Source organism: Bos taurus, chromosome 5 (genome assembly GCF_002263795.3).
Source record: "Bos taurus isolate L1 Dominette 01449 registration number 42190680 breed Hereford chromosome 5, ARS-UCD2.0, whole genome shotgun sequence".
NCBI lineage: Eukaryota > Metazoa > Chordata > Mammalia > Artiodactyla > Bovidae > Bos > Bos taurus.
Window position 1 is genome coordinate 103,105,503 of NC_037332.1, and position 16,453 is coordinate 103,121,955.

A 16,453-nucleotide genomic window follows, 5' to 3' on the forward strand; every position below is an offset into this window, starting at 1 on the left:
ATTATGGAGACATAAATGCTAAAAATACAGTGATTCCTCATCCCCAAGGAGTCTGACATCGTTAAAGATAGCATATGGTTGTGAAGTGAAGTGCTAGTTATTCAGCTGTGTCTGACTCTTTGCAACGCTATGAACTGTAACCTATCAGGCCCTTCTGTCCATGGGATTCTCCAGGCAAGAATACTGGAGAGGGTAGCCATTCCCTTCTCCAGGGGATCTTCCTGATCCAGGGATCAAACCCCAGTCTCCTGCATTGCAGGCAGATTCTTTACCACCTGAGCCACCAGGGAAGCCCATCAAAAGCATGAGATTGCCCATGTTTTGAAACTGTAGAGAGGCTTGGCCTTGAGGAGCTCAAATTCACACTTTCCTGGACAGAGACCAAAGATTACAGGGGATCAGCTAATCCCACTCACCTGTCTGAGACCTCATCCCATCTTCCTTCTTTGGGAGCACTTCTTCCTCACTCCCCTGAGAGGCAGGAGGAGCCCCAGGCACTGGTACCTCTTCAGCATCATTGTAATCCTCACCAGGGGCATCAGTCCTCTGATCTGGGGCTTCTGAGGGCAGAGCAAGGGTCAGATGAAACCACAGTAAGGGGGTTGGTCTGGGAAATACCTAAGATCCCTCCTGACCCAGAATTTCTGAGCTGCTAAATAGAGGCACCAGTCACTCCTTGTTTCAAAAGATTTTTTTCTCTGAGACCATGTTTCATTTTGATGTGTCCATAAACCAAAACATGATTTTGCATATCTTAATATTTCCTGATTGAAAATATATATCTCAAAGCAACTCTCCCACCATTGAACATTACTAAAATATTTTGACAAACTGTGCTTTACAGATGTTATTTTTAAAACCAGTGTGTGTCACTTGTGATTCTGAACACAGACAGCCCAGCCCCAAATGTGAGACATCACAGAACAGCCAGAGAAGGAGAAGGACAGACCCAATCTGGACACAAGGGATCCCTCTGGTCCATCAAAGGAAGACTGTTCCCGTTACATATCCTCTCTATGAGGAGGGACTCTCCTCCCAACACTCAGCTGAAGCAGGTCCACCTCTATTACCTGGAGCAGATCTGGAGTCATGGCTGTCCTCACCATCTGACAGGAAGCCTAAAGTGGAGAAAAACATCACACAGCACACAGAATGACCCTCCCACACCCACAGGGCCTGAGTTACAGCTGAGAAGGGACAGGTCTGGCTCCTGCAGTGTAGATGAAGGCTGGGGGCTCAGAGGGCTGTGAGAGGCCATCCTGCCACTTTGAAGGAGCCACCTCTGTGAGCCTGGGGCATGAGTGGAGTCTGCTGATGCTGAGAAGACATGCACAGCCAGTGAGTGGTGACAACCAGAAGTCCAAGGAGGGAAGGCAGAGACACCCACCTGGGCTGCCCAGAAGACACTCCTTCCGTGTTGCAAGGTCATCAAGCTCCTCATACATGGCTTCAGCAAGAGCATCTTCATAGCTAGATAAGGCTGAGAGATGCTCAGCAGGTCAGAGATGCTGCCCCAAACACCCCGATCCAACAGGCCCACCCTTCATCTCCCCTGTGCTCACACAGGGCTGCCTGAACCTCGGCATTGTCTCCCACTCCATGTACTGTTTTGGCACCTTCTCCCCTGTCACCTGAATCCACAGTTCAGCCCCAACTCTTTTTGGTCTCATAAGAGAGGCCATGACTTATGAGAGTTCACGCCCCAGTCCTAAGAACCTCTGTCTATTCAACCCTTAGAGCTCAGCATGGAGCATATTGAGTTCTGCAGACTCAGAACAGAGACCTGGCCCAGGTTCCCCTGCTCACACCTGCCCCATCTCCTGCCTCCACATACTCTCCCTGGTCCCCAGTTCCCCCTGCAGCCCACCTCTGCACTCTGCTCTCCATCTGAGCAGCTGAGTCACCAGGATGACGAAGACCAGGAAGAGAAGGGCCCCCAGGATGAGGCAGAGGACCCCAGGCAGGGAGAAGATGCCAGGGAGAGGATTTGAGGTTGTTCTGGTCCCTAAGGAGAACAGGCAAGAGGGCTGGAGAAGGTCCTGGGCACAGAGAAACCCCCTGTGCCAGCATTTCCAGGGAGCTCCGGACAATGATATCCCAGCCTCAGACCCAAGTGCACTGACAGTGACTGGGGTTCTCCAGGTCTCATCCTGAGACAAGTCAACTCCACTCCAGCTGAGGCAGAGCTGGGGATTATCAGGGAGATGCCCTGTCGAGATAGCTTCTGAAGACCCACCTCTTCCCTTCTCCTTGGGCTTCAGGAGACAGAGTGTCAAACAGTCCTGGGACCTGCACCTCACAGATGAGGAGCAACACTCAAGGACAGGTGGGACAACCTTAGAATCTGCACCATGGGAACCAGACTCACTTGGATTCTGGGTATGACAACCTTCTGACCCTGGGAACCAAAGCAGGGGATTTCCCCAAAGTAATGCCCCGACTCCTCCCCACCAGCCAGGGCTCCTCAGGCTCTTTCCTCTCCTGAGCTGTCGGAGAGCCCACAGAACAGGTCCCCAGTATTTGAGTATTCTCCCCTGCTTGTGGATGGACCACAGTACCTGCTGTACTCAGGGGCAATGTTGTCCTTGCACCTAAAGAGAAAAACAGGAGTCTGGAGCAGGGTGATTGGCCAGAATGCGGGGCAGTTCATTTTTCCCTCCTGAGCCTGAAATCACCCCTCAGTCTCCACAACATCAATGTCCAGTCCTCCTGGCTCCCCCATCCTAGATCAGGGCTCCAGGACCAGGACACTGTCTGAACACAAACTCCCCACCACCCCCAGCCCAGCCCACTGCCCCTGCACTGCCCCAGCTCACCCAGGGTGGACCCCGAGTCCCTCACTCACCAGAGCACCTCACACCAGCATCCTCATGCTTGCAGGCGCTCTGCCCCCAGGGCTCCGCAGCACAGTCTCACAAGGACTCCCAGCCCCCGCACTGCACCTCGTCCAGCTAGATGCTTCCATTTCCAGGGCCAAACCCTGCAGCCCGCACAGCTTCCAGGGCCGGGCCACAGCCCAGCTGCTGACACACCACCTCGGCCTCTGCCAGGCTCCAGGAGTCATCACACACGGTGCCCCAGGAACCGCTGTGCCACACCTCCACCCGCCCTGAGCACTCGCTGTCTCCTTCCGAGTCTCAGCTTCTCTCTGTCTGAAAAGGCAGCAGCCCCTCCTGTGACTCCCCTGGTGGGAGGAAGGAGCCCCTGGGAGCCACAGGGGAGGAGGCGGGGCTGACACACCTGTGCAGGGGGCAGCAGTTGGACAGCTCTTGGGTCTTCTTCCTGCACACAACAGGGAAACAGTGGATCAGGAACAGCTGAGGGTGGTCCTGTCCCCAAATAATATTATCTAAGGTCCTTGGCTCAATCCAAATAACAGGTGTAAACAGAGGCTCATTATCTACTGGGCTGAGACATTCACTGCATCTTAGCACCAGTTCAAAAAACTTTCTCTATTTACTTGTTTACCAGTCTCCACATCGCACAACAAAAGCAAACAAACAGACACAGAGATACACAAACACACACATGCACATTTTGTAGAGTCAATTTCAACTCATCCCTTAGATTGGAAAATATAAAATCACTCTAACAACACCCTACAGGGTTGGGACAGACACAAAAACAGACAGTAAGTCACCTGCACACGAGATATAGGCTTCCTCCTTTGGAGAGCAAGAACTGTATTTCCAAGGGTCAGAAGGACACTGCCAGAGAGAGGTATCAGTTTTCTGACACCGGATTCCATCTACCCACCGGGGTCTAGAACCTTTCCTAAGAGCAACAGAAGAGTTGAGGGTTCCACTGTCCCCACAGCCAGGCTCTCTGCAGATCATGGACAAGGTGATGTCTTCCACTGGGCTGCAGCAGACGCTGCCCCAGGTCCCATTGTAGAAAACTTCCAGCCTCCCAGCACACTGCTGGTCCTCATTCACCATCCTGAGGGCCAGGAACTCTGATTGAAATAGGAGGAGACAGGACACAGTTAGCACTCTGCTCAGTGCTCTGGGTTTTCCTCTCCTCAAGAAACTGTGACCATAAATTCCTGACCCTGCTGAGGAGGAGATACCCACTAGGTGACAACACTGAAGACAAGATTTGTCTCCAGTTCAACTGACTTTGTCCTTTAACGTCTGTCTTTCTACTTCTACTACAATGATGTAGTGGATACGAACAGAGAGGAAGACCAACCTGGACTTCTATAGGGAGAGGAGATGAATCATTCTTCCTGACAAAACCTCTAAAAAAGTATGTGAAAGGGAAGTGATATGGATATTGGGGAAGTGGGCAGAATATTGAACCACAATTGTCTAAGTCTTAATCCCTGGAAGCTGTCAATGTTACCTTTCAAGAGAGACTTTCCAGATATTTTTAAGACTAGAAACTTAGGACCTTGGGATGGTGATATTAACCTGCAACATTATGCATTAACCAAGTAAACCCAATGTAATCATATTCTTGGGCTTCCCTGGTAGTTCAGATGGTAAATAATCTGCTACAATGCAGTAGCCCCAGGTTCGATCCCTGGGTCAGAAAGATCCCCTGGAGAAGGGAATGGTAACCCACCCCAGTATTCTTTCCTGGAGAATTCCATGGACAAGAGAACCTGGTGGGCTACAGTCCGTGGGGTCACAAAGGGACAGACATGACTGAAAAATTCAACATGCATACACACAATAACATCCTTAGACCTACCATCTGCAAAACTGGAGTTCTCTTTTTGACTGTGTTTAGAGACCTTTTAGAACTAACACTCAAAAAAGATGTCCTTTTCATTATAGGGGACTGGAATGCAAAAGTAGGAAATCAAGAAACACCTGGAGTAACAGGCAAATTTGGCTTTGGAATATGGAAGGAAGCAGGGCAAAGACTAAGAGAGTTTTGCAAAGAAAATGCACTGGTCATAACAAACACCCTCTTCCAACAACACAAGAGAAGACTCTACACATGGACATCTCCAGATGGTCAACACCGAAATGAGATTGATTATATTCTTTGCAGCCAAAGATGGAGAAGCTCTATACAGTCAACAAAAACAAGAGCAGGAGCTGACTGTGGCTCAGATCATGAACTCCTTATTACCAAATTCTTAAATTGAAGAAAGTAGGGAAAACCACTCGACCATTCAGGTATGACCTAAATCCAATCCCTTATGATTATACAGTGGAAGTGAGAAATAGATTTAAGGGCCTCGATCGGATAGATAGAGTGCCTGATGAACTGTGGAATGAGGTTCGTGACATTGTACAGGAGACAGAGATCAAGACCATCCCCATGGAAAAGAAATGCAAAAAGCAAACTGGCTGTCTGGGGAGGCCTTACAAATAGCTGTGAAAAGAAGAGAAGCGAAAAGCAAAGGAGAAAAGGAAAGATATAAGCATCTGAATGCAGAGATCCAAAGACTAGCAAGAAGAGATAAGAAAGCCTTCCTCAGTGATCAATGCAAAGAAATAGAGGAAAACAACAGAATGGGAAAGACTAGAGATCTCTTCAAGAAAATCAAAGATACCAAAGGAACATTTCATGCAAAGATGGGCTCGATAAAGGACAGAAATGGTATGGACCTAACAGAAGCAGAAGATACTAAGAAGAGATGGCAAGAATACACAGAACTGTACAAAAAAGATCTTCATGACCCAGATAATCATGATGGTGTGATCACTGACCTAGAGCCAGACATCCTGGAATGTGAAGTCAAGTGGGCCTTAGAAAGCATCACTACGAACAAAGCTAGTGGAGGTGATGGAATTCCAGTTGAGCTATTTCAAACCCTGAAAGATGATGCGGTGAAAGTGCTGCACTCAATATGCCAGCAAATTTGGAAAACTCAGCAGTGGCCACAGGACTGGAAAAGGTCACTTTTCATTCCAATCCCAAAGAAAGGCAATGCCAAAGAATGCTCAAACTACCACACAATTGCACTCATCTCACATGCTAGAAAAATAATGCTCAAAATTCTCCAAGCCAGGCTTCAGCAATACGTGAACCATGAACTTCCAGATGTTCAAGCTGGTTTTAGAAAAGGCAGAGGAACCAGACATCAAATTGCCAACATCCGCTGGATCATGGAAAAAGCAAGAGAGTTCCAGAAAAACGTCTATTTCTGCTTTATTGACTATGCCAAAGCCTTTGGCTGTGTGGGTCACGATAAACTCTGGAAAGTTCTGAAAGAGATGGGAATACCAGACCACCTGACCTGCCTCTTGAGAAACCCGTATGCAGGTCAGGAAGCAACAGTTAGAACTGGACATGGAACAGCATACTGGTTCCAAATAGGAAAAGGAGTATGTCAAGGCTGTATATTGTCACCCTGCTTATTTAGCTTCTATGCAGAGTACATCATGAGAAACGCTGGACTGGAAGAAACACAAGCTGGAATCAAGATTGCCAGGAGAAATATCAATAACCTCAGTTATGCAGATGAAACCACCCTTATGGCAGACAGTGAAGAGGAACTAAAAAGCCTTTGATGAAAGTGAAAGAGGAGAGTGAAAAAGTTGGCTTAAAGCTCAACATTCAGAAAACAAAGATCATGGCATCTGGTCCCATCATTTCATGGGAAATAGATGGGGAAACATTGGAAACAGTGTCAGACTTTATTTTTCTGGGCTCCAAAATCACTGCAGATGGTGACTGCAGCCATGAAATTAAAAGACGCTTACTCCTTGGAAGGAAAGTTATGACCAACCTAGATAGCATATTCAAAAGCAGAGACATTACTTTGCCAACAAAGGTTCGTCTAGTCAAGGCTATGGTTTTTCCTGTGGTCATGTATGGATGTGAGAGTTGGACTGTGAAGAAGGCTAAGCACTGAAGAATTGATGCTTTTGAACAGTGGTGTTGGAGAAGATTCTTGAGAGTCCCTTGGACTGCAAGGAGATCCAACCAGTCCATTCTGAAGGAGATCAGTCCTGGGATTTCTTTGGAGGGAATGATGCTAAAGCTGAAACTCCAGTACTTTGGCCACCTCATGTGAAGAGTTGACTCATTGGAAAAGACTCTGATGCTGGGAGGGATTGGGGGCAGGAGGAGAAGGGGACGACAGAGGATGAGATGGCTGGATGGCATCACTGACTCGATGGACATGAGTCTCAGTGAACTCCGAGAGTTGGTGATGGACAGGGAGGCCTGGCGTGCTGTGATTCATGGGGTCACAAAGAGTCGGACATGACTGAGCAACTGAACTGAACTGAACAGAGGAAGTTGAGACATGGAGGAAAGGTCAGAGGAGAGAATGTTGTCTGAAGAAGAAGAAAGAGGGCTCTGAGACAAGAAATGAGGCCACACTGAAGCCAGGAAAGGCTGGGAAAGGAGTCCTCCCCAGACCCTTCAGGAAGAACGCAGCCCTGTGGACACTGGGATGTTGGCCCACGGAGAGCCTCATCAGACTCCTAGCATACAGAACTGAACAGAGTAAGATTGTGCTTTCATTACAACATCTACAGGATCTCCAGACTGTACTACCACAGGGAACAGAGGAAAGAGCCCTACTTTCACATGGAAACTGTGAGAAACGGCTCTGCCACGAAACACTGGTGAGAAGAAAGGACCAGAATCTCAGCTGATGCAGGAGGAAGTGAAAGCACCTCCTCTTCAGGTCTGCTGAAAAGTCAGGCTCAATGGGAGGAAGCCGCCATCTCTGGTCCTTTCAGCATCTCTCCCTCAGGGCTTAGACCCCGGTACTCCAGGGTTCTACCCATCCCCCAGACTGTGGACAGTGTGCAGCACAGACCTGAGCAGATGACCCCCACATCCTCCTGTGTCTGCAGTAGTGCTGCCCCCAGCCCCGAGAAGGGCACCTCCACACGTGGGACTCCTTTCTTGTGCAATTCAGGTCGTCCAGCCAGATGAGCCCTGAGTCCGCTCCGAAGTGAGCAGACCCCATGGCATTGAGGGCTTCTCCACAGCCCTCAATAAGGCTGCACACCACGTGGGTATCGCCCAGGTCCCAGCCGTCATCACAGATGGTGTCCCAGGAGCCCTGGTCAAGGATTTCCGCTCTCCCGGCGCAGTGACTGCCCCCGTCCACCAGGCGGAACTGTCTGCTGCCTGAGGAGAGAGAATTGGGACAGTGGGGTGGTGACCCCAGGGGTTGAGAAGGGTCTTCTGTCCTGTGGGACCCTCACCTGAGCAGTAGGGGGCGCTCTCCTCTGAGGCCGCAGAGCCTGCTGGTTCCGAGCGGGAATCGTTGGACTGGGGCAGCACCTGGGCCTGGTTTCCTGCAGAAACAGCAATGATCAGAGGGCTGGGAGGGTTGGAAGTTCTTAAACATATCTGCAAAATCTTTACTGTCATATCCACTGAGAATTCAGATCTATGACTCCTCTTGAAGCTTTGCTGACCTTCGTGAATTCCTAGTAACCAATAGAAGTGAGTGAAAGTAATGTTCAGTTCAGTTCAGTCGCTCAGTCGTGTCCGACTCTTTGCGACCCCATGAATCGCAGCACGCCAGGCCTCCCTGTCCCTCACCAACTCCTGGAGTTCACTCAAACTCACGTCCATCGAGTGGGTGATGCCATCCAGCCATCTCATCCTCTGTCGTCCCCTTCTCCTCCTGCCCTCAATCCCTCCCAGCATCAGTCTTTTCCAATGAGTCAACTCTTCTCATGAGGTGGCGAAAGTAATGTTAGGTAGGTAGAATAGGAAGAAAGAGTCCAAAATGGCGGTGGCTAAAAGACAGGGAAGGGAAAAGCCTGCGAAAATAGAACAAAAGAAGGTCCGAGGACTGGAGTGAGGACCTCAGGTAAAACAAACAACACTCTTGGCTGGCCCAATTTACCTAAGACAGGCCCAGGGAGAAAAAAAAAAAAACATATAAAAAGAGGAGCCAAAGCTAGCTCGCTTGCTCTCTCTCCCACTCACTGGGGCGCTCTTCTCTTTGCGTCTTTGGATCAACGTGCCCTCATGCCTCGAAGATGGATTTTCCTGCTATCTTCTAAATAAAATAGAGCTGTAACACTGATTTGTCTAAGAGCTATAACATGGTCCATTCGAGACCTGAGAGCTATAACACGGTCTATCCAAGACCCGAGAGCTGTGACATGCCAAGGGGGCTTTAATATCCGTCACTCCAAATCTTTGTTGTGATGAGACAAAAACCGAGGAACATACACTCGCCTGACAGTAACATTGCTTGGCTCTCAGCAGTAGGTCTGAAAACTCAGGCAGCTTCCTATGCAATCACTTAAGACTTTGCTTTAAGGCAAGTCTTTACCCTGTTGAGACTCTGTCCTGCAGAGATTGTCATGTGCAGGTCTCTGGTCACTCAGTTCAATCCATCTGCCAGGCCTGTTCATGAACCATCTTGGATTCCCAACCCAGTTGTGTCTTCAGATGATGTCAGCCCCAGCTGATATTGGGCTACAACCTGATAAGACTCCAAGACAAATACAAATCTGAGCACATCCCTAATTCTTTATGCAGGAAACCATGAGAAAAGATTAAAAGGAGTTTTAAGCTGGTAAGTTTTGAGGGAAATTTTGTTATGCAGCAATAGTAACTAAACACTTAAACTTACTATATCACTAAGAATTTATGAAGACAAATGAAGTGTGTGTATTGTATTCAAAAGGACTTGTATATGCATATGCATAGCATCTTTATCCATAATGATCAAATTTGGGATGCCACCTAACACTGGTGACATTGCTTTTGGAACAAAGCAACAGGCAGAAGCTAGATGGGGTGGAGGAGATTATTAGCAGAAACCTGATGGGCTTGGGCAATGCTGTCGATGAGGACTGAAAGGAAGTGAGGAAATACCACTGGGGCTGAAGGAAAAATGCACGGTGATCTGTGTTATGCAGAATAAAATGGTCACTTTAAATGACTATATTTTAAAGTCATTTTGTTTCGTGGGAACAGTAACTAGAAAACACTCTCAGCTTCAGTAACTCAGTAGTGAAGCAGCAAAACCAATCACTAAATATTTAGAAGATCCAAATGGTGTGATTACAAAATGGAGTATGTCCTGCCGCATCAGTAAACAAGAATGTCACAATCATCAGCAATTGGGGGCCTCCAAATGTGAATCTCTGAGCCTGGGGGGCACCACAAAGGAAGCCCCAAAGGAAGAACAATGCCTGTGATCCAGCAGCTATCAGCTGCCTCAACTCCCTACAGTGAGCAGTGAGCAGAGAACTAAGGATGTAATAAAATCAAGAAGCTGGATCCTGGCCCCAGATAGCTGAGATGTATATAAAAAGAATGAATTCAGTGAGCCTGGCTGCTTGCATCTTCCCATGTATAGAAGAGTGCTAAGTTATCTGGTTTTCCTTAATGAACAATAATCTTTGATGTTCAGACTACCCACCTCCTTTGTTGCAACTTTGATATAACCTGACTCCTTCCCCACCTCCTTGGAGCAGTTTCTCAAGGCTGCTTGACATGTTGTCCCCCAGGCTCAAAGTCTTGAGAATTCCCACCAAACGGAACAGAATTCTTAACTTCTAGGTTGTGACTATTTTTTTTTTTAGGTTGTGACTATTTTTTAAGTTAACAGATTTAACAAACATACATCTCAAAATTACAGAATACACCTTATTCCAAGCACTTACAGGCCATTTACTAGGGCTTATCATATACAAGAAGTCAGATCCAAAAAAAATTTTAAGGGCTAAAATCATTTTTTTTAATATTTTTTTTTACTAAAGTAGAATTAAGCTAAAAGCAGAAGACAGATAGTAAAACCTTCTTTCCTGAGGTATAATATTCATGCAACAAAATATATTGAGCATATTTTCATAAGTTTTGACAATCACATGTGCCAGTGTACCACAATTAAAATTCAACATATATAGGATTACCCCAAAAGTTCCTACATGCCTTTTGCAACCAATAAAAGCCCAACAAACGCAGACCCAGGCAAATACTGATCCACCTTCTATCACAGTGTTACCGAATCCAAGCTCACTCTGCTCACCGCACAGCAGAACAATGAATCCAAGTGACGAGTGGTTGAGACAAGGAAGAGACTTTAATGGGGAAGACAGTTGTGGGTGGATGTAAGGCTAGCACCTCACAATAACCATCTTATCACGGCCTGGTTGTCAGGTTCCTTTATGGATCAGAGATGAGTGAGAGGTGAGGAAACAAAGTAAAAAGACTATTCAACCTTTGCAAATGTCCCCTAGAATGGCTGTCCTCAGGCAGGGGGATGTATTAGTTTCATTTCCTTACAGTCCTTCAGTTCAATTCAGTTTAGTCGATCAGTCCTGTCCAACTCTTTGTGACCCCATGGACTGCAGCACGCTGGGCCTCCCTGTTCATTACCAACTCCTGGAGTTTATTCAAACTCATGTCCGTTGAGTCGGTGATGCCATCCAACCATCTCATCTTCTGTCATCCCCTTCTCCTCCTGCCTTCAATCTTTCTCAGCATCAGGGTCTTTTCCAATGAGTCAGTTCTTTGCATCAGGTGGTCAAAGTATTGGAGCTTCAGCTTTAGCATCAGTCCTTCCAATGAATGCTCAGGACTGATTTCCTTTAGGATGAACTGGTTGGATCTTCTTGCAGTCCAAGGGACTCTCAAGAGTCTTCTCCAACACTAGAGTTCAAAAGCATCAATTCTTCAGTGCTCAGCTTTCTTTATAGTCCAACTCTCACAACCATACATGACTACTGGGAAAACCATAGCTTCGACTAGACAGACCTTTGTTGGCAAAGTAATGTCTCTGTTTTTTTATATACTGTCTAGATTGTTCATAACTTTTCTTCCAAGGAGCAAGCAGCTTCTAATTTCATGGCTGCAATCACCATCTGCAGTGATTTTGGAGCCCCCAAAAATAAAGTCTGTCACTGTTTCCATTGTTTCCCCATCTATTTGCCATGAAGTGATGGGACCAGATGCCATTATCTTAGTTTTCTGATTGTTGAGTTTTAAGCCAACTTTTTCCCTCTCCTCTTTCACTTTCATCAAGAGGCTCTTTAGTTCTTCACTTTCTGCCGTAAGGGTGGTTTCATCTCCATATCTGAGGTTATTGATATTTCTCCCAGCCATCTTGATTCCAGTTTGTGCTTCATCCAGCCCAGCGTTTCTTCACAGGTGGGCAACTCAGGTTATCTCCCTGAGGCAGGCCGTCATATAGGTTTACAATAACAAAAAAGAGTTAAAGTCACAGAAGAAGATTCAATGTAAATTTAAAACTAACCCTTCCAGGTTACAACAGTAGATTAGTTGTGTTTTCTAGGATTTAATAAAATCATACAATAGGTAATCCCTTTCACATGGCTTCTTTCAGTTAGCACACACTGAGATTTTCTGTGTAGTTGGATTTATGAGTAGTTTATTCTTTGTATTGTTTAAACCCTTACATAGTTGAATATGCCATAATTTGTTTTCCATTCTTTCTCTAAAGAAAATTAGAGTGGTATATCATTCTTTTAAATAAAAATATTCTGGCTTTTCTAGCTTAAATTTTTTACGGACATATCTTTTCATTTCTCTTGGGTAATAGAAATTTTGAGTAACATAAAGTTGTCTAAGAGCCATTTTCTTATACATTATCATCATCAGTATATGAAGGTTCTAGTGGATCAGTATCCTTCTCCAAACTTGGAATTGTCAGTCTCCTTAACTCAAGCCATTCTAGTTTGTGAATTTATATCTCATGCTTTAATTTGAATTGCCTTAGTAACTAGTGATATTGAGTATCTTTTCATTTATTTATTGGCCATTTGTATATCATCTTTGGAGAATTGTCTTTCTTAATCTTTTGCCCACATTTAAACTGGGTATTTCTTATTTTTCTGTTATAAATTTTTCACTTACTTGGGATACAAGTCCTTTGTTAGATATATTCATTGCAATTAATTTCTTCCTATCAGTGGAATGCCTTTTCATTTTCTTAATGTTTTCTTTCAAAAAGAAAAATATTTTAATTTTGATGAAAATCACTTCTCATTTTTTAACGATTAATGCCTTCTCCAGGATCATGATAGTTGTTCTTATATTTTCTACTACAAGTTTTATAATTGAATTTTTATGGGAATAACCATTTATTGGAGCTACTTTGATGGATTGGGGGCTTTCTGCAGAGTGAAGATGGAGGGAATGGGACTTAACAATGTGAAATAAGGATAGCAGTTTATTTTCTCCCATGCAGATATTCAGTTAGCAGATTATTTTTTGAAGATATTATATTTTCCCCTTTGAAATATCTCTGTGTCTTTTATGTTCTGTTGATCTATTTATCTATCCTTATTCAATGACCACATTGCTCTGGATACATTGCACAAAACTTGAAGTTAGCTTGCTTCTATTTTCACCCTTCTTTTTCAAAATCATTTTGTCCATTCTAGTTCCTTCACATTTAAATATATAATTTAGAATTGAGTTATAAAGTTCTACAAAATATTGCTTGGATTTTGATTAGAATTAGATTGATCATATAGATCAGCTGAAGAGGATTGACAACCCTCTTATGTTTTCAAATCCATGAACCTGGTATACATCTTTCTTTTTTTAGATGCTCTGTGACTTTCAATGTAAAGTCCTTTAGATATTTTGTTAAGCTTCTTCCTACAAATTTAACAGTCTTCATACTATGATAAAGGGAGTCGGATGACTGAGATGGTAAAGAGTCTGCCTGCAATGCGGGAGACCTGGTTCAATCCCTGGGTTAGGAAGACGCCCTGGAGAAGGAAATGGCAACCCACTCCAGTACTCTTGCCTGGAAAATCCCATGGACAGAGGATCCTGGTAGGCTACAGTAGATGGGGTCACAAAGAGTCAGACATGACTGAGTGACTTCACTTTTTTATACTATGATAAGTAGAGTTTTTCCAAATTTTCCCTATATTTTGCTACTATTAAAAAAAATACCACTTATGTTTGCTTTATGCTTCATTGATCATTCGTGAAGACAGTTTGTGTATGTGGATAAACTGTATATAAGTCATCAATCTGAGGCCATAAGAAATGTGAACAAGCTAGTCCTGCATGTGACCAGTGGAGTTTCAAATTTTAAACAGCACATTATATTCATTTAGTTATTCCACTTTATTCAATAATTTTTCTGCTACTTTTATGATTCTTCATCTTTGATTTTTTTACAGTTTAATTATAGTGTTTCTGAGAGAAGGTCTTTTGCATTTGGATTGTAGGGTGACCTATTAGCTTTATCAACTTGAATTTTCAAGCCTCTCCCCAAGTTAGAAAAGTTCACAGCTATTATTCATTTAAATACACTTTCTCCCACCCTCTCTCTTCTTCTAGACCCCCAATTACTTCAATAATATTTGTATGTCAGATGGAGACCCATGAATCACATAGGATATCTTTGTTCTTTTTCACTCATTCCATTGGTTCTCCGTTGACTGATTATTTCAAAGGTTATATCCTGTAGCCAATGATTATATCTTGAATTTGATCTGCTTTGTTGTAGATGCTCTCTATTACATTTTTTTCCATTTCATTTATTAAATTCTTCAGCACCAGATTTTTTATTTCGTTCTTTTTATAACTTCTCTTTATTAAATTTCTCATTTTGTTCATCTATTATTTCCCTGACTTAATTAAATTGTCTTTCTGTCTTTTCTTGTAGTTCATTCAGTTTCCTCAAAACAGCTGTGTTGGATTCTTTATGAGCTAGATCACAAAGTTCCATGTCATTGACATGTGTATCTTTGTCAGTTTTGCAAAGTTACTGTTACTCTTTGGTGATGAAATCTTTCCTTGATTCTTCAAGTTCCTTGTAATTTTGCCCTGCTGCTTTTGTTTTAGATGTAGAAGCTGCTGCTGCTGCTGCTAAGTCGCTTCAGTCATGTCTGACTCTGTGCGACCCCATAGACGGCAGTCCACCAGGCTCCCCCATCCCTGGGATTCTCCAGGCAAGAAGACACCCCATCAAATCTTTACTAATTACCCTAAGGGAGAGTGTACTCTTCTCTGACCTTATATAGACTCACTTGCTCTACATTTCTTGTTCCTTCTTGTAACAGAAACAAGCTTTTAAGCCTCTCTGGTGCTTACAACTCACCAGGAAACCTCTCTTCTGTTTTGCAGAATGTAGTGCTACATCTCAAGTCTGTGATTACCTGCTTGCCCACAGACCCTAGTCTATTTTTTTTGAGATCACTCCATTTACTGGAGTTTGCTCTCATTTCCACACTTGAGAACATACAAAAGCAGCTGTCAGAACAGTGACAGTAAGTATGAGTTTAGTATTCAGGGAATTGTAGTATCCACAGGCCTAAAGAGGGAGACTTTTCTTGACATTTTCCTAGAGGCTTATGGATGGGCTTCCTGCTTAAGCCCTGAGCATAGTCAGTATGAGTTGCATCCCTTTTACTCCATTTGACATTTTTGATGACCTTTCATGTTTCCTGTCTCCCCACAGTCAAGGAGCTTCAACCCCGGAACTCTGGGTTTTGCTGGAGAAAAAGTGGTTTCCCCGGCAGTATTGAGTGGCCACTAGCTCACTGTTCTCCTTTTCCCCCATTGGAGAGGCCCCACTTTATAGTTCAAATTTATGCTGTGTCACCTTGGAGTGAGGGGCAGCACTGGCAAAATTCATTGATCTCTCCAATCATTCAAACTTTTATTTTGGCTTCAACAGAGTACTGAAATCTCCCCTCAGGAATCCTGGACTTCTAACAAATTTTCTAGGTGTCTAACCAAGTCAGCACTCACCAGGTTTTTCCAGATTTTGCATGACCATAGCCCAGGGGGTTGGGACAGGTTCACTAGCTTCTGGCTGAGTCCAATCTGTACCAACATCTATCTGCCTATTACTGGATTCCCAGGTGGGTGATCATCCTCATATTGGATCCCACAACTTTCACAGAAGCTCTTTTAATCATGGATGTATGGTTAATTACTTGTTATAAAGAGAAGCAAATAGGAGGGATATCTTATACCACTATGATACTGACATCATTTCCTCTTTACCAAGACTTGAACATTTAGCTAAAGTGAAAATTCTTTGAATAGTACCAATTTAAATGACACAAGAACCAGCAGAAAATCTGAATCATTCTAATTTATTAAAAAATACAGAATTTGTATTTAAATTTTCCTACTATGAAACCAAAAGAAAACAACTTCAGGTTCAGGTGTATTTCACAAAAAAAACAGTTAATAATAACTTGTGAAATCAGAATTTCCTGAATTTGAAAAATGTATTTGTACTTAAGAAACACACGCTGAGATATCTGGTAAAGGAATCTGATGGGTATGGTAATTCTCACATGGTTCAGCAGGAAAAAAAAAAAAACCTGACTGAGGCATATACTTATTTCTTATACATCGCTCTCCATGACTATACTTAAATAGCCATGTTTACTTAACAAATGTATTTCCCTTAATGCTTCTTGCCCCTGATCTGAAAAATGAATGAATAACAATGGAACCTGTATTTCATTGTGAAACTTCTAACTTCTGAAGCCAGTTTTCCCTCACTCTCTGCTCTTGAGACCATTTCACTCCATGAGCATCCTGGGTACCAGTAGCCCTT

At 44.1% G+C, this 16,453-nt stretch overlaps 1 pseudogene; it reads right to left on the bottom strand.

Moving 5' to 3' along the window:
* Nucleotides 1-346: 346 nt before the first annotated feature.
* LOC112446831 (antigen WC1.1-like) overlaps nt 347-16,453 on the bottom strand; it is a 32,249-nt pseudogene continuing 16,142 nt past the window's right edge.